Here is a 20,539-nt window from a genome sequence, read left to right on the forward strand (position 1 = left end):
TGGAAGGAACCACAAGGATCATCTAGTTCCAACCCCCCTGCCATGGGCAGGGACACCTCACACTAGATCAGCCTGGCCAGAGCCTCATCCAGCCTGGGTTTAAACACCTCCAGGGACAGGGCCTCAACCACCTCCCTGGACAACCCATTTCAGGGCTTCACCACTCTCATGGGGAAGAACCTCCTCCTCACATCCAGCCTGAATCTCCCCACCTCCAGCTTCATTCCATTCCCCCTACTCCTATCACTACCTGAGATCCTGAGAAGTCCCTTCCCAGCCTTCTTGTAGGCTCCCTTCAGATACTGGAAGGCCACAATTAGATCACCTTGGAGCCTTCTCTTCTCCAGACTGAACAGCCCCAACTCCTTCAGTCTGCCCTCATAGGAGAGGTGCTCCAGCCCGCTGATCATCCTCGTGGCCCTTCTCTGGACACATTCCAGCACCTCCATATGCCTCTTGTAATAGAGGCTCCAGAACTGGAGGCAGTACTCCAGGTGGGGTCTCACCAGAGCTGAGTAGAGGGGGAGAATCATAGAATCAACCAGGTTGGAAAAGACCTCAGAGATCATCAAGTCCAACCTAGTACCTAATACCTAACACCTCCTGACAACTAAACCATGGCTCCAACTGCCACATCCAAGCCTTTCTTGAACACCTCCAGGGACAGTGACTCCACTACCTCCCTGGGCAGCACATTCCAGTGGCCAATTGCTCTTTTCTCTCAGTTCAACACAAATTTGGGGTATAGGTGGCAAAACTCACTACATAAGGGTGTGTAAATCATGTCAAATATTTGACATGTACAGCTAGAATTTGTTACCAGAACTCAATTTGCACAAAGAAAAAAATATGTATTAACTGAGACAAACTTACTTAAAAAAACCTTAGGAGCTTACTGCTCTGCACAGAACATGCAGGATCTGCCTCTCAGCTGTTTTCAACCTGTAAAAGGTATTTTGTCTCTCAGAATGGCTCTTCTGTACCAATCACCTCTAAAAGAACTATCATGCAGAATTGCTTATGGGGGGATAAGTAGCTTTGCCACTCTAGCCTTCAAAAATGTTACTTGAGATAAACAGTAGGCTTGCATTTTTAGATGGAGCAATGCAATATTATTTACAATGCATCTAGCAACAGTCAAAGTACCAGATGCAATTCCCTGATAAATTACATAACAGGCAAACTGCAACAATCCACAACAGCAGAAATAGTACTCCTATGCTCCACAGTTCCAAGAAAAAGGAAATACAGACAATAAAATCAGCCATTTAGGTGATGAGACTGTCCTCCATCATCTCTGCTCTTACAAAAAGAGAATGCCAAAATTGTGTGGTCTGTAGAGCACAACTTCTCCAGCAGTCGCTGAATATTTCAGAGCTCTGCCTCCTTAGCTGGCTCCTAGATCTGGTTCAGGGTTAGTGGTGACCACTTAGAACTGCAAACTTGAGTCCAGGCCTCCAGTACCCACAGTATCCCAGTCAGCCTGTACCATACTAAGTTACCAGTTGTGGGGAGCAGCCAAAAAATGGTCAGTCTAAAGGATAAGCTACCCTCACATTCCTCCAGACCAGAATTAAAGTGCACTTCTATGATCATTTATATCACTCCTGCTAAGCTTGTTTGACTGACAAAGAGCTGCAGAGTATTACTGGGGACACACACAAACCCCCTTCTTTACAGCACTCTACAACGGTACTGGAGAGTTTACAAATGCCTACATTACTTGACCGATCCCTAATGAGTTTTAATCACAAGTGCCATTAAACCATCATGAGTCTTTGGTATTTAAGAGCCAGAAGAGTGAGAATTATTGTATTTCCAAAACACCAGACAAGTACTAAGGTAGTGAAAAAATTGTGTGTCCTTCAGCTTTCACCTAACAGCAACGTACCAAAGGGTTACTTTATAAAGCACTCTTCTAATTACTCAGAATTCCAAGCCAGAGAAAAAGTACCTGCAAAATCTGGAATAACTGAAGGACATGGTATCCATAGGTACAGGGCAGAGGTGAAGAAAGTAAATTCTGGGTGCTAGGACCAGTTTTTTTCATTGCCTTCATTCACCAGGTGACACTGCAGAAGCTAGGGACCACCACGACAACGTTCAACGTCTCATTTTATCTTTCATTCAGGACATGCTCCTGCTGACCACTAAGCAGCTACCCAATGGTCTTAGTTTGGACAGAAAATTGAGGCCAAGTTCTGCCATAAAACAAATTAACATACTTGCAGTTAGAAACTCCAGAAATTGCTCTGGATTATCTGCTGTAGTATCGTGCTTTGCAGCCAACAGAAGCAAAGCCTGTTCCACTGCCTTTCAGAGACAGCTACAGGAAAGAGGATTTAACCACACACAGCACTGCCACTGTCCCTTCTGAACAGAAGTATGTAGCCCAAAGAACAAATGAAAAGAAAAACCTTACAGAAGGGAGAGAAAGAAAAACCTCACCACACACACAACCTACCCCAGCTCCAGTGCTGAAGCACTTTTGCTGCAATGCAACCTGAGAGTGACTGCTGCTGGGGAAGGGCAAGGTCTGCACCTGCAGTACCATGGACAGTGTATGGAAAAGCTCACTCCCTTCTCAGGATTTCACTGCTGAATTCTTCAGCAACCAGCATACAATTTAAGAAACCAAACAAACTTCCTTTAAGAGTGGGAGAGATTCAGCAGTCACCTCTATTATACCCAGAAGCTTCAGCATTTTCATCAAGGAGGACCTTAAAGCTTAAAAACCTCCTTTGATTTCCATCAAAGCCACACTAAAGCTTTGCCTATGGGTCCATTATTGCTATTTAGTTTCAAACTCTAAGATGGACAACTTTGCATTCACGAAGCTGAGAATTTCTCTGGGGGTTTGCTACAGGTTTATAGCATAACTGCATTTGGAAAGGATCTCTAGGGTTCTCTAGTCAAAATCCTGCCCAAAGCAAGGTCAGTGAGATCAGAACCACAGAAAAGTAGGGGTTGGAAGGGATCGAGTCCAACCCCCTGCCAAGACAGGTTCACCTAAAGGTCACACAGGAACACATTCAGGAGGGTTCTGAATGTCTCCAGAGATGGAGACTCCACCACCTCTCTGGGAGCCTGTTATAGTGCTCCAGCACCCTTAAAAGAAGTTTCTCCTCATGTTGAGATGGAACTTCATACATTCAAGTTTGTGCCTGTCTTCCCTTGCCCGGTCACTGGGCACATTGGAAAAAAAAATTGGTCCCATCCTCCTGACACCCATCCTTTAAGCATTTATGAAATTCCCCCTCAAGTCTTGTCTTTTCCAGACTAAAATGACTCAGTTCTTTGTCTTTGTGTGTAGATCACCTGGGGCATTATCCAGTTAGGCAATGGAATATCCATGGATGGATGATGCACCACCTCTTCCACCTGCTTCAATGATTCTTCCATGGTCAAACATGTTCTTAAATGTAATACATGCCTGCTGTCTCATTTGCCTTCCACCCACTGCCACAAAATGCCTGGCTTGGCGCTCTGAGTAGCCTGCACACAGGTACCAGGTTACTGTGAGCTCCCCCTGCTTCACAAACCCTTCATTTCTGCATGCCAAAGTCTCATTTCCCAAACTACTGATAGAATTTCAGTCAACTTTTACCTCTCATCTACATCTGCTTAAAGTCTTCTATTAAAAGTAAATTTTTGCATCAAAGTAATGTTTGATCTTCATCCCTGCAGCTCCCCAGACACAACTGCAGGAGCTAAGACCTCATACTGAAACCTGTTGTGGTACAAGCTGAAATGAGTCGTGCACTGTGCTTCCAGGCAATACGATGCCTTCCTAGGACATAGCTCACAATTCTGAGGAGAGTGTCTCTCCTGTTCAGCCTGTAGCTCTGTTTCTAAATTAGAATTAGTTATGGAAGAACTCATAAAAAAAACCCACAACCAAAAAACACACAGTTGAGTGACAGTTCTGCTGAGCAGAGCAGAAGTTCTACAGGCATATATATGTGCATACATATATATACACACACTTGGATACATAAGAAGTAAAGATCTCTGGAACTGAAGAGCAGGGAAAAAACCCCACAACCTCTTTAAAGTATGCAGATCAGAAATACATCAAGAAGGAGAGTAAGAGCATGTAACCAGGGCTGTCTAAACCATTGGGGGGAGAAAAAGATAGAAGAAAGACTTTAACAAAGAAGCTAAAAGCACTCCAATGTTTTAAACTATCTGGTAAGGTACAGCATCCTACTGACAATTAAAAGCAAAAAATACCTCTATCAACTTCTCCAATCCTCCACACAGTCCTACAAAGTTGCTTACCAGGCTCATGGCAAGACATTTCAGGACAGTATCAGCTCTTCAGACACAGACACTGGCTCTTTGGTGTAGCAAGTGACATTAGGAATTGTTAACTACTGGGAAATCCAATGTACAGCTAGCCAGTCAATGAATCCCAGAGACAGGAGAGAAGGAGAGAAGATGTACCCAAAGATTTATGTCAGACCTCCTAGTAGTAATTAAGATGTGTACCAGTCCTTTTTTTTCCTCCCCTCTAAAGGGGCTACAGATACTAGAAGTGGCAGTGATGCTTCCTTAACAGGTAAAAGGGATCCTCTCTACAGATCTCTGTAGCTCTCTTGAAAACTCACACCCTTTCTTTCACTCCTAGCTGAAGGGAAGCACAGGTATCAGAGAAAGGTCTGTACTCCTTGTTCAGCCTCTCCTGGTCTTTTAGAAAATTCACAGAAATAAATGAAATCCTTGCACATACTTTAAACTTCTTCAGAATCTTTGGGAAGCTACCAAGAATCACACAGCAGGAGGAGGTCACTCTCTTCGACCTCATCATATAACCTGGGAAACAGCATCATCTCTGCTCCCAGATTCACTCTCAGCCATTCACACTCAATACCTCTGCAACCACAAGAGACTGAAAGAAGCAAACTTGACTTCTGCAAAAGTGACAACACTTGCCTCTCACCAGACAAGCAGCCAAGTCACTTTAAGCCACAAATGAACACTTCATTTGGAGACAGAGTATTAGTTGAATAACTAACTATGGTCTCCCATATAGGAAAGACATAGCCCTGCTCAAGCAAGTCCAGAGGACCACCACAAAGATATTCAGAGCATAGGAACACCTCTCCCATAAAGACAGGCTGGGAGAGCTGGGATTGTTTAGCCTAGAAAAGGTTCCAGGAAGACCTTATGGCAGTCTTCCAGTACTTCAAGAGAGCCTACAGAAGAAGTTGAGAGAGACTCTTCAGAGTGTAGTGATAGGACAAGGACTAACATTATTAAACTGAAAGAGGGTAGATTTAGATGTTAGGAATAAATTCTTTACAGAGGGAGTGGTGAGAGACTGGAACAGGTTGTCCAGAGATGATGTAGGTGCCCCCTCCCTGGAAGTGTATCTGGCCAGGGACTTTGACCAGTCACATCTAGTGGAAACTGTCCTTGCCCACAGAAAAGGTCTTGGAACCAGATCTTCAAGGTCCCTTGCTCCACAAATCACTCTATAGTCTATGAACTTGCCTATACTTTCCCTTTTCAACCCAAGGCAACATAGTGATGCATTAGAAATTAACTCCATTTAGGCAGTGTTCAAGGCAGAAATACAAAATACTAGAAACTGAGGCCTTGATCCCACATTTAAGTAGTAAACTTTACCCAATGGAATAGATTTATCAACTCTCATCCAATTACAGAATGTGCTTGAACCAGGACATATTTGCAATATTGAACTGCAAAGCTTCATTAAAATAATTCCCTAACATAAGAACTGCTGGTGCCCAAGAACAGGCCTAGTGTGCAAATCAACATGGTACAGTAGAACTGCAAAGGTACAGCACAAGTGTTAACATCTACAAGCCCTTTGCTACTTCACAGGGACACAACTCCTACACTGAGATACTCCAGAGTTTTTCAGGAGTAGACAAGCAACTCAAGCATTAGCCCCTGTGACCAGGAACTGCAAAGCCTGATGGAAAACATACAGGTGAAGTATTTCAGCATTCTTGATGTATATCTGGAGGGTAAAGTTGATGGCTAATATAGCACACATCCTGTGTCTAAATTTGTGGCACCATCATTAAGTAGGTGGAAATTAGCCCTTGGTTTATGCTGAAAATGGCAAAGGGTAAAGCTTCTCTAAAATCTGGAATGCTGTAGCACAGTTCAAGAAGGTAAAGCATCTCTTTCTGCAATTTAGAAATACTTTGTGGTTCATCCACCTGTTACCTAATCAAATGTACTATCAAACAAGTCCAATGATCCACTGGTTGAAGAAACGCCTTGACTCTGAGCTCAGCTGAAGTACAGAAAACAACAATACTGTGCTTAGGACACTGTCTGCTTGGGACATACCAGAGGAGGATACTACTTCAAAAGCATTCACTGACATCAGAGTCAACAGAAGAGAGTACAAATACCTACCATGGTCTCAGTCACACTTTTAGATTGTTGGTGGCTTCTAAACTGAACACTTATTTCACTTCACTTAGTATTCTCCCTGGGGGTGGGGAAAAAAAGCCCACAAAACACCACTGCTCCACAAACTTAGAACTAGAAGACAACCACCCCCTAAATCTCTCCCCCACGCTCATTTTTTCTCCTGGGCTGTACTTAACAAATCTTACACACCTTGAAGACACTGCTGGCACAAGAACTAATGATGTTAGGAATTTCAGGGTAAAATTTACTGCAGAAGTGGCCACTTCATGCCTAGCCTTTCTACTATGTTAGCATACACTGTAGTGTTCTATTACTACGCCTTTCAGAAGGTGGAAGATTACAATTCTTTCAGTATTCTTCATCCAGTAAGATTGCCATCATAACAAGATCTAAAAGCCTGAGTATTTTAGGCAACAGCTCTCAGAAATCGATTCTGGTTCATTTTGTCAGACAGAAATAAGGATAAGAAGCTCTAAAAGCTATGCAAATGAAACTAAAGGTGGAAACTGCAAGCCCGAGTCTGTCCCAAGGGTAAAAGTCACACTACAAGGAACTAAACTCTACTGCTTTGGGGAAGAAACTAAGGATGACCTTAAAATTCTTCACAAGCTACTATTTGTTAAACCTAGGCATACCAGTTTAAAGACTCCAGATCAGAATCTTGCATCACTGCCTTCAAATAAAGGTTGCATCCCCCAGCAGAATAAAAACTAGGAAGCTTTAAGGACTCACAAATTAGTGACAGCAAGGCGCAAGCACTTACACACACTCGAGTCTTAAGGCTGGTCAAAATGAGTTGCAGCACTACTGCAGACATCAATTCTGTGTTTGCAAGAACTTGAGTTTTACTTCAAAAAAGCAAAGCAGAGTTCCAACATTTAACCTACGAGGAAGGAATCTTTCCTTCACTCACTCTTTACCCCCGTTAGAGATCCATAAAGACAGCAGTTGTGTGCTATCACAGTATCACCAAGGTTGGAAGAGACCTCAAAGATCATTGAGTCCAACCTGTCACCACAGACCATGGCATCAAGTGCCACATCCAATCCCCTCTTGAACACCTCCAGGGATGGGGACTCCACCACGTCCCTGGGCAGCACATTCCAAGGCCCAATTACTCTTTCTGGGAAGAACTTTCTCCTCACCTCCAGCCTAAACTTCCCCTGGCACAGCTTGAGACTGTGTCCTCTTGTTCTGGTGCTGGTTGCCTGCGAGAAGAGATCAACCCCTTCCAGGCTACAACCTCCCTTCAGGTAGTTGTAGAGAGCAATGAGGTCTCCCCTGAGCCTCCTCTTCTCCAGGCTAAACAATCCCAGCTCCCTCAGCCTCTCCTCACAGGGCTGTGCTCCAGACCTCCCCACAGCCTTGTTGCCCTTCTCTGGACATGGTCAAGTGTCTCAATGTCCTTCTTAAACTGAGGGGCCCAGAACTGGACACAGTACTCAAGGTGTGGCCCAACCAATGCAGAGTACAGAGGCACAATGACTTCCCTGCTCCTGCTGGCCACACTATTCCTAATGCAGGCCAGAATATTCACTGACATCACAAACCCAAATTCCCACGTATCTGGTACACAAGCTACAATTTTCTGCTTCCACTCCTCAGAGGAATCTGTATTTGCTACTGAAGAACAAAGCTGAGGAAGATCAGGACCTGCATTGGGGCAAGCATCTTTTTCTCAGTGGGGGAGGAAACATGTAACTGCTTGAATATGATCTACATACTGTTGTAAAATTCTGGAGCCAGTCACATACAAAGCAACTGTCTTAAAGTCAAGGAAAAAGGAAAAGGTGTCCTGGGGAAACAGGTTTTCAGGTCATTTTCCAAAAAGGTTGTGCAGTAGGAGAAAGTTATTTAGTATTCTAAAAAGCAGCAATCTAGTAAAATACTCTAAGAAAATCAGCATTAGCTTCCACAAACTCAGGTAAGAGGTGTAGTACTGGTTTCAGATAAATTCCTTCTGCTGCTGCCTCAGCTATATGGAGCTGCATTAACTCAGGCAGGTGAAGTTAAGGACTCATTTGATATGTACAGAGCACTGAATTAAATCCCAAACAAATCATATGTCATACCATGACAAATTCATGCTACTGAAAGCACAGAAGTTCAAGCTGACTGCAAATGCAGCTGTCCAGCATAGCCTTTAAATATTCAGACTTTTTTAAATACCAACACAGTAAATTCCAGGTTTTCACTGATCAAGAGCAGTTGAATGCATTCCCTGTGGAGAAGCCTAACCCCATGTCAGGTGCAAGCTAACCAGAACCTCTATGAATCTCAAATCATTGCCTTAAGAGGATGAAGAACTGGCTATTCGACCTAAGTCTCTCTAAAGAGCAGAACAAAACAAAGACACTATTAAAGAGGTTTCAGAAACATTTATACTGATGTCAGCTCTGTTAGAGTGAATGCTTTCTAATATCACAGAGTTACAGAATGGTAAGGGTGGGAAGGGACCTCTGAAGATCATTAAGTCCAACCTCCCTGCCAGAGCAGGATCCTCTAAAGCAGATCATATAGGAACACATCCAGACAGACTTTGAAAGTCTCCAGAGACAGAAATTCAAGCACTTCTATGGGCAGCCTGTTCTAGTGCTCTGCTACCCTCAAAGAAGTTCCTTCTCATATTTAGATGGAACTTCCTATGTTCATGTCCATTACCTCTTGTCCTGACACTGGGGACCACTGAAAAGAGTCTTGCCCCACCTTCTTGACACCCAGCCCTCACATATTCCTAAGCATTAACAAGATGCCCCCTCAGCCTCCTATTCTGCAGACTAAACAGGCCCAGCTCTCAGCCCTTCCTCATGAGACATGTTCCAGACTCCTAATCATCTCAATGGCCCTATGCTGGACTCACTGCAGCAGTTCTTTGTCCTTCTTGAGCTGGGGTGTCCAGAACTGGACACAAACTTGGCTTTATGCTTAGTTAATATCCAGTGAGTGACACTTGGTTCATCTCCTATCTTGTATTTATGTTAGGTAGGATCTTTCTTGAGCCCATTGTAAGTCTCTCAAAAGTGGCAGTGCCAAAAGATGCTGCCTTGCAGCTCTATGGAAGTTACCTTCACCACTGCTTCAGATTTGGCAGACTAAATACAGCAGGAAGAGCAGGTTGAGAGGTTCCTCCTCTCAACCAATAAGCTCATTTATTAAGCATGGATGACTACAGCATTGCAAGTGCCAAAAGAAAACCTCTCTCACCTCATCCTACCAATTATGTGTCTTTGAAAACAAATTTTGCTTCACCTCTACTCCATAGTTTAATATATATATATAAAGACTCATGGTAACTGTTATTAACTATCAGTGAGGACACAATCAGCATTTCACTTGTGTCGGTTTCAAGATTCTTCACTGCAGTTATACTCTATGACTCTAAGATCAAAATATTTAAGCCATGCCACTGCAGGCTTTCTTAAAGATCATTGCATGGTGTTTTTTCTGTCAAACTGGAAACCAGTTAGTTATTTCCCAGAAGAAGATACTGTTGTCTACAGAACCAACTCTAAGCAGTTTCTGCCTGAGGTATGGTGCTTTCTTAACACTGTCAGAGTCATATGGTCGCAGAACACAGCTGGTTCTTACCAAGTTTCACTGTGCTATGTATTTAAATAGTAGTAACCAGAGTGATAGTTCTCATATAAGGGATGACACAGTCCCACCCCCAGGAATCATGAACCTCAAGGTCAAATCAGTGAGACCATGAGCAAAAGAATTAAGAAATGTATCCTTCTACAAGAACTCAATTAGAGCAGGAAGACACAGGTGGCCCTACTCTGAAGCTTACAGTTACAACTACTATTCAAGACAAAAAGGAAAGTGTAATCCACCCAGATGCACTACCCATGGGCAGAAGACAGAGTTGATATTTCCTTAAATTCCCCAGCTGTTCTAGCATATTTTCAACACACACACACCAACAGTTATGTAAAAGAAAACCAGTGATTATCCTCTAGTCTCAGACTTACCACCTGATGTCCTAGAACCAGTTTGCCACTAACTGTGAAACCACAACATTAATATGATAAATATATGCTTCACTAAATGAAAGGATTAGCAAGGCAGCTTTCAAAGACAGGAAGAAGCTGGAATTTCTCAAACATGGTTCCTCAGTTGTAACTTCCTTGACCTTCAACCTAGGATGAAGATTTGGAAAAGGAAAGCTTACCTTCTTAGAGGAAGGGATTCAACCTGCTAAACAACCAACACAAACTCGAGTAGGCTACTTCAGAGGAGCAGCAGTTATATGATAAATGGCAGAAAGATTAAGCCACTAAACAAATTGGATTACTGGGCCTCACATTCAGACCAGTGCTTTCAACAGAACTCCAGCAATTTAGAGGCTCCTACAGTTAACACAGATTGAAGGAAATGCATTCAAGTGCACTCTCAGGCAAGCTGACCTATAAACACTAGTTTTGACCGAGCAAGTCTTGGCCTTTCATTTTATGCTAGTTTAGAAGCTCTCAGAGGACACTTTTTATGAATGAGATACTGAAGACTCATTCCAGATTTCATTCAATAGAAGAGGAAGTAGTCACATGTAGTGAAGCAGCAGCTATTCAAAGAAAGGGAATAGCTTCTATTTTTGCAACGTCCAACAGCCCAAGGTACAGATCACAGACAAGCTTTGGGTCTTTAACTGACAGGCACAGCTAGAGCTACATACACCTATCTTCATTCATTTTATTTGGAGAGAAGATGAAGAAGGAAAAAAGAGATAGCTGAACACTTTCCCCATACATCCATTACTGCTGAGTACTTCTTTCCCCATCTCATTTTTGTGAGCAACAGGTACCACATGCTTGCCTATCTGGGACACGACCTTCATTAAAACTTCTACCACTAAATCCCTCAGGTGGGCAGTTCAAAAGCACATATAAATACAAGTGAGGTACTTCCTCCCCTTCCTGCACTCAAATTCTGTTATTTTTCTTTTTTTAAGATGGCAAGTTATTGTAACAAGTAATAAGAGACTGGTTTAGAAGTAACAAGCTTACTCCAAGTACAGTATTTCACACTCTGCCTCTTAGCCCATGGATCCTGCAATTAAAAGTACACACCACTCAAACAGTATTCATATTAAATCTACACCAGTGATAGAAAACTATAAACCAAAACACAAAAGGTTGCCTGCTTTCAAGTAAGTCTCATCTGTTGGCTTCAGTGTTCCTGAAACAAATTGCCCAGCTTCCCACTTTCACACTGCCTTAAGCTGGGAAACTGGTAGCAAGTCTTTCCATGCAGTGCACTTTGTCCTACAAGGAGAGAGATCGCTACCCTTTTAGTTACTGCCCTACCTGTATCAAATCTTACATAGGGAAAAAAACCCCAACATTTAACAACATCCACACCAGGAAAAGTAAAAGCCTCTTCTGTTAAGCAAGGGAAAGATTAGAGCTGAGTAGTCCAAAATGTAAGATTAGTTTGCAGTCTACCACAAACAAGGCCTAAAAAAGTGCTGAAAGTAAAACTGGGGATGAAGCAGTACTTGAAAAGCACAGGATGCTCTCACTCCTGTTAAGTCCTTTGGTCATTCTTACAAGTTGCTGTGATTCTGCTGAGAATTTGATGAATTCACTACAGGCTGTTCCAAGCCAAGAAAGGGAAGGGTACTGTCATTTTGACAGTTTCTTCCTCCATCCACTTAATCTCCTTAAAACAACGCAACCAAAAGCCAAGCAAAACCCACCACCTCAACTTCCTAGTGCTAATTAATAATTGCAATCAAACAGAAGATATTGCAATGTCACCTTCCAGCAATCAAGGATTGCTAAGCTGCAATGAGTAAAACACCTAAAGCCCTGGTGTGGACAGCCCAAAGATCAGCACTACAAGAGGGGACCCTCCATCCCACGAGGAAAACATGTAGGAGCACACTTACTTTGTATCAGGCATAGAAGTCAGTTGGAACCCACTTCATATTAGGCATCTATTCTTCTCAAGGTAACAGCAAGATAAAAGAAACTAATGCTAGGAACACAGTGTGTTAAAAGGCCATGCACACATAGATGAAGTTTTCCCTTCTTCCCTCACAACAAAACAGAGCTTGATCAAAAGCAGACAGCGCTGCTCAGGGAACAAGCCTCAGCTAGGAGCTAAGCTTCCCTTCCAGCAAGTTCAGTACTATGTTTGCTTGATCTCTACATCCACCTTTATTGTTATAAACTCAGTGACTAAGAGATAAAAATTCCCCTTATGCTGACCCAAATCCACCTTTCCCCAGTTTGAAAACCAGCAACTGATGAATTATGTAATAAAAATACAGAAATGATTAATCATCGTGAAAATAAAATGAACACATTCTGCTCCAGGACAAAACCATAACTTTCAGGGAAGGCAGAAAAGCACAAGAAGTGTCATCCTCTCGGCCTGTGCTTTCCAGGTGGTTTTGGATGCAGGCACCCTCAAATTGTCTTACACACAGGCTTTATGAATGCATTATTTTGTACATGTGTTTAGAAAACACCTGTAAGCTCCACTTAAATTATAGACTCCTACAAGAAATACCTTGGAGTTGTCATATTCCCAGAACAGCCAAGCAGAAGAAAGGAAACAACAAACCACCACAGGACAAAACCTACTTGATCTCAGTACTGTGTGCAAATCACTAGTTTGAACACTAATTCTTTCCTTTAAGCTGGTGTAGCCAGTCTAGTAACAGGTAGCCAGAAGTCAAGAATATGCATTCTGAATATTCACTAAGTTAGCAGAATCTTCCACAGAATCATGAGGGTTCCCTCACACAAGAAAAACACCACCTGACCAAACCAAACATATCACAGACCAACAAACCCTAGTCTGATGAAAACCTGCAGAGGTGCATACAGGCACAGGTTACTTCCACAGGTTTGACTCATTTTTCCTGCTAAGGACTTCCACTGCCCTCCCAATTTGCTTACAAGGAGAACCTGAAGGTCTGAGAAGCATCTCTAGCCATGCCAAACCATTTTCTGTTCTACTTTGGTTTCCAAGTCTGATGTTCAGAGCTGTTAAAATGTTAACCAATCTCATGCAGGAAACAAATTCCTAGACTATTCTCCAAGAAGCAGAAAACAGAGGCCCAGACAGATGAGGCTCTGCTCATTCACAGAGCTGTGATTTCTCACGCTGTTTACACCCAATAAAACAGGATGAAGCAGGTAGAAAGATACACACCAGAAAGCAAAAGAAGGCACCAGCATCTTTAAGGAGCTGAAACATCTGAGACATTAAAGCAAGGTAAATTATGCACTCCTTCACACATGCACTTACTCAAGTTCTCACAACTGCAAGTGGGACAAAAGGTGGTTTGTACCATCTAAGACAGCATTCATCATGTGAAAATGTAAGATTCCTTGGATCCTAGGGGAGTTGATGAGCAAGTAGCTTCCTTCAGACATGCAGTAAGGCCTACAGAGCAGCTTCATCTCACCAGAACAGGGAATTTAGCTGTCCAAGGCCTAAGATGCAATCTATGATCAGCCACTTAGCAGTCACCTGTGCTTACAAAACACTATTTGAAATAATCTCATTTATGTCAGGGGGGTAGGCAGAATTTTGAGAAACAGTAGCCAGGGTTAAGCCTTCAGGGCCCATAGTTAAGACCTTGGTGAGGGTAATTTCAAAACATTTCAGTCAAATATCCTAACTTTCCTGAACAACAGCCATGAAGGACAACATGTATCTGTTTACAATGAATATTTTTGATTACATAAAAGGCCACATACTTGTGTGTATTCTCTCACCAACTTCTTTCACACAAGCCTTTCATTTAGTAGGCACTGTACAGCTGTTCTTAAACATTCTGAAGGTACCAAGAAATTAATAGAATGCTATTTCTGACAGACACTCACCACCTTTCCCTCCATAAAAATAACAACTGCTAGGTTCATCTAAGAGTCATCATTTTAAAACCTAACAAAGAGGCACCTGAAGAAACACCAAAGTTAAAAGCAGAGAGCATTTTATCGCTGGATCCCTCCTTTCCAAAACAATCCTTTCTCCTAGAATGAACTCTGTTTGTAATTCAGCCAAGTTCAACTGCCAAGCATTTGTGAACACTTGCATGCGTTCATCTTCTTTAGGACATGGAAAGCCTACCACATACTCCCAAAGCTCTCAAGGTACAACAGATCTGAATCCTAGGCTATGTGTTACTTCACTAGATTATTAGAGGAGTGCTAAGAAACTAGGAGTATCTTTGAGCATTTGTAGGCCATCTGAAACTAGTTCACCCTCTCAAGCCAAACAGATATTTTATTCTCTGCTCTTCGTAAGTCTGCATAGTTCCATTTTTTTCCCATAAAGCAGGGGAAGAAAGAAGCTAGAGGGAATTTCATTCTTCTACACATACACCTCTTGGTATGAGTTTCTCTTCCATTAGTGCCCGTCATGAGGTTTACAAGAACACGAAGCCAGAAGCAGAGAGATGCTCAAACCAAGCCAGTTTCAAACTAAAACAAAATACAGACAGTTAAAACACAGCAAGTTTGAAGTCTCTACAGGTTCAGCTAACACGCAGTTGGCCAACATTAACTTCTAAAACTTTTGGGCAGGAGTAAGCTAACATCTGCAGGCCTCGAGTTTCCACAGCTTTAACTAGCTGGTAGGTTTTGCTTACATTAACATATGCTCTAGAGAGAGCTGCTTCTCCTCTGAACTACATGCTTGATATTACCATACTGAAACAAATATAGAAGCCATGGACAATTAAATCCTTTCAGGGGCGGTAACAAAACATTTTCAGATAATTATCTGGCATATTCTCCCCTCCCCTTCTACTGTACAGATGAAGGCATCGACAGCTCACTTTCAGACTGGCAGGTAGAGCAGTAAGACCGTCGCTGGAAGCAGGATGAGAACCCATATGCAGCCTTGTCATTCACTTCTGCTAACGCACAAAATGGAAATAGCTGCTAGTATTTTGCAAGCAGGAGACAGAAAGTTATGTACCGATTATTCTACCGACAAACAAACCTCGGGAGGTTACACGGACTGTCCGAAATAACACGAAAAATAAAAGGCTGCCATTTACCATCTGTTTGCCTCTCTCTTCTCACGGGGGGGAGGAAAAAAAAAAGTGCAGATCACAAGAACAAATGGAGCCTGGCTCCAGGGAGGAGGAAGAAGAGGAGAGAGGAAATTTCCACGCAAATCCTAAGTGAATCACGTCGCGATCCCCGCGCCCGGTCGCGCCGGCCTCCCCCGGCGGAGGCGAGCGGCTCTCGGGGCAGTGTCCCCCCGTGCACCGGCCGGCGGCCCGACCCGGCCCAACGGCTTCCCCTTGGCGCCGGGGCGGCAAGAAGGAAATCAATAAAGCCTCCCCCGGGCGGAGGCAGGGAGAGAGCCCCCTTGCCCGGCGCCCTCCAGGGAGGAGTCGCCCGCTCGCCCCCTCGCCTTCCCCACATGGCCGAGTGCCCTCAGCACACGGCGGAGGCCCGGCGCGTCTCCCCCGCCGTCGGGGCTGGCACCGGGAGGTGGGATGAGGCCTGCGCCGTCCCGGCGAAGCCTCGGCGCTCTAGTAGTCAGAGCGGCCCGGCTCCCCCCGCCTCCTCCTCGCCTCTCCTTCCATCCCTCCTTCCTTCCCCGGCCCGGCCTTCAGCTCGCACTCACCCGCCTTCCTCCTCCCTGCCCGGCCCGCGGTGCGTGTGCGCGGCTCTCCCTCACGCTGCCCGGCGCGGCGGTGGCTGCCGGGCCGGCGGGGGCGGGCGGGTGGGTGGGTGAGCGTGCGGGGAAGGAGGCGAGGGGAGAAGGAGGAGAAGGGTGGGGAGGGAAGGAGAAGAGGCGGCGAGAAAAGAGAGAAGCGGAGGGGAGAAAACCGCAGCGACGCTCCTGGGGCGGGACCTGCGGCGGTGGCCGGCCGGGCGCTTGGGCGGCTGCTCCGACGACCTTTACGAGAGAGACGGGTAATCTCCGAGCTCGGGGCGCTCCGCTGCCAGCCCGGCCACCATCTTACATTAGGGAGACTTGCCCTGGACGCCGCCTCTCCTGCGCTTGCGCCGCCGTCAGTGGGCGGGGAGGAGCGGCGGGAGGGGAAGACGGGGCGCGACGGCAGCGACCGCGACGGCCCTGGGCATGACGGGAGTTGTAGGCAGCGGCGGGGGGCCCGGGCAGCGCGGGAGGAGGCGGCCGCTCTGCAGTCCCGAACCGGGCAGGGGGGCGGCGTGCGCAGCGCCTCTCCGCCACCGCTGCCGCCTCCCCGACGCCGCTATCTCCCGACCCACTCTCCAGGCAAGGCCGGCCCGGCGCCCCGGTGCGTCCTCAGCCCTAAACCCGCTGCAAGTTCAGCCACCTGTTGCTGGCCATTAAGCCTGTGCGCGTTTACAGCGCGGGCTTGAATATTACACTGTTCCTGCGCGTTGATCTTGCCTTGGGGTTTGGAGTTTGTTTTTGTTTTTTTAACCCGCGCCAGGTGGAAGCGGCCCCGTCTCTCCCGCTTCAGACTTTGCCCGGGTTTGGCTGTAACGCCTAGGGAGGGGATGTCCTGTCAACCCAGGCAGACGTCGAGGTGGCTGGGTCGCGACTGGATGCAGCTCCAGTAAATTCAACACCGGCAACGGTTTCTCCCGTTTAGTGAGTTTGTTTGTGAGTTTGGGTTTTTCGTTTTTTCTGTTGTTGGTTTGGTTTGGTTTTTTGACCAAGCCCTTATAGGCTTCAGCCACGAAGAGCTGGTTTAACGACACTGCTTCACAAACCGGTACATTTGTTTCTGAAGTTGCACAATCTGGAGATCTCTTCCGTGTCCACCCCCCCACTCCCCCCAACCACCCTCCCCAGTTTCCAGACCTTGCTGTCCCACCAGGCTTGATTTGGGTGGCTGGGAGCTTTCCTGATCCACCTGGCACTGCTCTGTGCCCGGGCATGGCTGTTGCATGGCAGAAGGCACTCAGAGAAACATTCTGGTCAGAAAAGACCCCTAAGGTTATCCAGTCCAACCACCATCCAACTACCAAGTCTGGTCCTTCAGCACCACATCTCTGCACTCCTTGGCTGTACATACTCTTCTTGTTAATATTTTAGCATTTTCCAGGTTGATTCCTGATTTGGAGCAGAAGCTGAAGGCGCAGGGAATGCTGTTAGTTTTCTCACTCCGCTTACAAAATCCAGGCAAATTCTATTTTCATGCATAAGGGCATTGTAATTTTGACAGAATCGACTTTATGCAGCCTCAAGGAGAGAATTTCTTTCCTGCCCCTTTTCCTACTCTTACATGCCTTCGTAAATAGTCCCTCCCCAGCTTTCTTGTAGGCTCCCTTCAGGTACTAGAAGACCACTAGAAGGTCTCCCTGGAACCTTCTCCAGGCTGAACAACCCTAAAGTTGCACTGACATAACTCCTTTGTTTAGTGGCATGATGTTTTTCTTCTTTATTTTTGTGTCTCAGACTGAAGCATTATACTGGTACAGCCTTGTGCCACTAACAGTAAAGTGCCTTGTGTTGGCATAGCTCATTCTTCCTCCTGAAATAACACCACCTTGTGCATATTAAGTTTTATATTGATATAAGTGTATCCACAACAGGAAAGCTTTATGAATTAATTTTACCACCTCTGGCTGTAAGCAAGACCCAAGCCTGCATAAAAATTAATGGTGTTTTCAGGAGGACTCCTGACAAGTGAACACAAATGCAATGTTCCTTTGAAAACAAAGCACACACCAGAATATAAACATCTATATATGTGATAAATTCTGCATTTCTCTCTATGTGTATTCAACTGTCACAAATACTTCATATATACAGCTACATACTCATCAAATTCAGGTGAATACATGTATAAAATAATGTATTTCTCCAGAACTTTATAGTTTTTTACATTTTCAGATCAATCCACATACAAACCACCAGGTTCCAGAAGTACCCATTATATAAGTAGCTTTTGTAAGTTCTGGGCCCCTCAGTTTAGGAAAGATGTTGACTTGCTGGAATGTGTACAGATAAGGCCAGCGAGGCTGGTGAGAGTCCTTGAGCACAAGCCCTATCAGGAGAGGCTGAGAGAGCTGGGGTTGCTTAGCCTGGAGGAGGCTCAGGGGAGACTTTATTGCTCTCTACAACTAACTGAAGGGAGGTTGTAGCCAGGAAGGGTTTGGTCTCTTCTCCCAGGCAACCAGCACCAGAACAGGAGGACACAGCCTCAAGCGGTGCCAGGGGAAGTTTAGTCTTGAGGTGAGGAGAAAGTTCTTCACAGAGAGAGTTGTTAGCCATTGGAATGTGCTGCCTAGGGAGGTGGTGGAGTCACCATCACTGGAGGTGTTCAAGAGGGGGACTGGACATGGCACTTGGTGCCATGGTTTAGTAGTCATGAGGTGTTCAGTGACAGGTTGGACTTGATCTTTGAGGCCCCTTCCAACCTTATTGATTCTATGATTCCATGATTCTATGAATATCTCACTAAGCCATCACATGGCTATTGTAAGATTTTCAATGTCCTTAATTATTTTATTCCTTTTAATTAATTGTAGTTGTTTCCATTAGATTGGTCTTACATGGCCACATGTTGACACTTCATTTGCTTTTGGAAATGTTTGCTTCCCATTTGTTTTGAATGGGTCTGGTGATAACTGAGCAAGGCTGTCTCCAAGAAATCCTTTCCATATCTGCAAGGCAAAGCTTCCAGAATACATTTGCTTGGAAATAACCAGAGTTTAAAACTCTGATAGATAGTACAGAACAGAAAGATAACACAGAACAGAGAAATAGCCAGAGTAAAAACTCTGTGTCAGCCAGAGTAAAAACTGTGTTCTCAATGAATCTCTCCATGATTCATTGCATCCAGACTGTTGAGCGTTGATTCACAGCACATGCTGAGAAGGTGTTCTCCTGGGCAATGCTCCATGGTTGCTGTCTCATGGAACAAACACAGGAATCTACTGGGATTCTGCAGTATGGGGTGAAAACAAGCTATTTTCAGGGCTCCTCTGGTCGTTCTGGACTCCACCACCATTTCAAACAGCTGCCAAGTCGTGTGGAGGAAACGCAGCAGAGATTGACGGTGGTGTGAAAGAGATGTGATGGTGGAGTACCGATGCTGGCAGAAAAGCAGGAGGTGGAGATCAAGTAATTCCCATGCCTGGTTGGGATGAGGAGGAATTATGCTGGGACTTCAGGATGGTAAAGTTTGCAAAGCATCTGCACAGACTGCAGTCTGAGCATTCAGCAACAAAACCCCAAGACAGCAGCACTTGTGCATCTGCACAAGGGACCATCAGTGCTTCAGTGCTTGCCAGCAATCCAGCTGGCTCACTGCTCACTGGACTGGTGTTGATCTGCCAGTGTGTACTGGAAATTCATATTACATGTGTGTTTCAGTGGAAATACTTCAAGATTTGGAAAGTTCACGATCCAGTTGTGCTGAACACAATGGCTGGACAGCTGTGTCTGCATTTCAGACTGAAAGTTGGGTTTCAGTATTGGGGGGGGGGGGGGGGGGGGAAGAAGACTTTTTTTTTACCAAGCTTCTGCAAAGCCTCATTGATTATTATGGAAAGTTCAGAGATATTATTGCAGAATGATATACAATAATTGGTGACAGGCTATTTTGAAATTCAGCCTTATTTACTGCCAACAAAAATAAGAATGGCTCCCCAGACTGCAATGGATGTTAATCATGTATCTATTCTTTGTGTCACTCTGGGAGATCCAGACATCTTTCTGCTTCTCTGGCTAATGATGCCTTTTATGGGGCAAATGTGTTGGAGAAAGGAACTGTATGACTGTTCTGAGTAACTGTAGAATAATAATGAAGGGCTTTGTTGGGAAACTGAAGGGCAGGTGGAGGAGCCTTGAAAACACTCTGATCAATATTTGCTGCAAGTGGCAGATGTTCACCATGTTCTGTTTGAAGGCCATGAGAGAAGGAGGTGTTGTCTATGCTGCTCAGCGAAACAGGATGAGGGTGTTGTCCTGCTCTTTCTTAAATGAGAGAATAGAGTGGTGAAAAATGAATATATTATAAGATATGGAAGACAGGCATCATTGTTAATATTTTTGTGTTATTAGGGGGAAATAAGAACTTTAATGGGATGCCTCAGCCATTTTTTTTAATGATAAGCTGTACTTAGTCAGCACAACTCCAGCACAGCGCACCCTTATCTGCTAAGTGCACTTATCTTTGCAAATGCAAACAGAAATCACTCCAGATTTC

At 44.7% G+C, this 20,539-nt stretch overlaps 1 protein-coding gene across 2 annotated transcripts in view; it reads right to left on the minus strand.

Annotated features, from left to right (window-relative positions):
- Positions 1-16,373, minus strand: part of CNOT4 (CCR4-NOT transcription complex subunit 4) — an 81,054-nt gene extending 64,681 nt beyond the window's left edge. For both annotated transcript variants that reach the window (XM_068142724.1, XM_068142723.1), the window contains exon 1: positions 16,012-16,373. The gene's annotated coding sequence lies outside the window, so the exon portion shown is untranslated. The remainder of the gene's footprint in view (positions 1-16,011) is intronic.
- Between the last annotated feature and the right edge of the window lie 4,166 nt (positions 16,374-20,539).

The sequence above is a fragment of the Melanerpes formicivorus genome, unplaced genomic scaffold, assembly GCF_026170545.1.
Source record: "Melanerpes formicivorus ecotype bairdi unplaced genomic scaffold, bMelFor1.0.p_v2 SCAF_8, whole genome shotgun sequence".
In the NCBI taxonomy this organism is placed as follows: Eukaryota; Metazoa; Chordata; class Aves; order Piciformes; family Picidae; genus Melanerpes; species Melanerpes formicivorus.